General features: G+C 33.6%; 1 protein-coding gene across 4 annotated transcripts in view; it reads left to right on the top strand.

The window, feature by feature from the left end:
• The first annotated feature begins 647 nt into the window (after positions 1 to 647).
• The window catches only part of LOC106871095 (lipopolysaccharide-induced tumor necrosis factor-alpha factor homolog), a 50,552-nt gene continuing 49,490 nt past the window's right edge, over positions 648 to 1,709 (top strand). For 2 of the 4 annotated variants that reach the window (XM_014917392.2, XM_014917393.2), the window contains exon 1: positions 650 to 877. The gene's annotated coding sequence lies outside the window, so the exon portion shown is untranslated. Of the gene's footprint in view, positions 878 to 1,709 lie in introns of all 4 variants that reach the window. The other 2 variants (XM_052965823.1, XM_014917395.2) reach the window with 2 other exon arrangements.

The raw sequence follows: 1,709 nt of genomic DNA on the forward strand, positions 1-1,709 counted from the left end.
TAGAAAAGAAAAACAGTGAGCACAAACACATGCACATAAATACTGACGCACACCGCAATGTGTTTTCGAAACCTCAAGTTTCATTTTGCAGATGTTTGTGAGGCGTGGCAGTGTGTATGGACGCGTGCCTACCTTCTTTCTTTCTTTCTTTCTTTCTATCGTATTAAATTCCGATATAATTGTAATCTGCACCGTCTGAAAAGTACTTGTAAAAAGGAGGTTATGAGGAAACAAAGTCGACTCGTGTCAATTTTCCAAAACTCCTCTCCCCACTCACGGAAAATAATTTTTAACTTATTTAGAAAATTTCATTAGAAATTATCCATTTTCCTGAAAGATATGAGGAAACAAAGTCAGAAGGGCACACTTGTGTAGGTATGCCTATACATACATACATACATACATACATACATACATACATGTATAGACATACACTACATTACATACATGCATGTCTACATCTACGTCTACACACTCTTTATATTACTCCTCTTTTTGTCTCTCATTCTCTTGTCTCTCTGTCTCCCTCCTTCTCTCTCTCTGATTCCCTCCCTCTCTCTCTATTACTCTTTCTAACTTCGACGCTCTCTCTCTCGTTTCCATTCTCACTCTCTCCGTTATTGATTCTACTCACTTTCTGGGGACGTAATACGTCGAAATACATGACGTCACCTAATTCATTCTCCACCGACCTCAATTGAGTTGGATTACAACATTCTCGCCGCCGCCTCCTTCACCCTCTGCAGTTGCCACCCTTTTTATTGCCGAGTACCTTTACCAAACAATAAATATTCTAGTTCCAGCTGCGGCTTTCGCTTTCACATTAAATACCTTCGGAACAACACACACTTCCCAACTGTTATATCACTCAACGCAAGTAAGTCACCTTTTTCTTTCTTTCTCTCTTTATCATTTAGCAATTAACGAGTTTCAATAGAATTAAGGGCAAAACTACATCTCGGCGGACTCCTCTTTCTATGCATTTTAAATACGTAAACTTGATAATCCCCGATATTTTACTTACGGATTAATGACAAAATATATTGGAAAATGTATTTTTTTCATTTTAGAACCAATTATAAAACGTATATAATGCGTTTTTTGAGGGGTTTTTTCGGTTTCATTCTTGGTAATTTGCAGTTATATTACATCATATATCGATTTACTTTTGTGGATGTAGAATTCTGACACTTCTCATAAACTAGGGAAGAACCCTTAATTATATATTCAATGTTCAAGAGACACGCTGAAGAACCTAAAATTAATTAAATATGTTCAAAACTCTTGCTAAAATTATTCCGTTGGATTTTTCGGCGTTTTTTAAACATCGAAAGATACCTGTTATTTTGGAAACTTTTCCACCGAAAGAATTTTATTTCTTTTATTATTATTGTTATTATTATTATTTTGTTCTTTTACTCAAAATCACTCAGCTATTTTGTGTGTGTATGTGTGTGTGTGTGTGTGTGTTGAGAAAGATTTTATTATGCATAGCTGAGTGAAAACAAAATCAGTAGAAATAAATTGATCTAATCAATGCCGGAAAAGTTATCCCGTAGAATAATAATAATAATAATAATAATAATAATAATAATATTAATAATAATAATACTAACAGAAAAAATGTTATTCATTAACGTATTACAATTAAGGAGTTTTGTTTTCCACCTTTCTATTTAAAAAAGCGTGTGTACGTATATATAAACAAA

Source organism: Octopus bimaculoides, chromosome 2, assembly GCF_001194135.2.
Source record: "Octopus bimaculoides isolate UCB-OBI-ISO-001 chromosome 2, ASM119413v2, whole genome shotgun sequence".
Taxonomy (NCBI): Eukaryota; Metazoa; Mollusca; class Cephalopoda; order Octopoda; family Octopodidae; genus Octopus; species Octopus bimaculoides.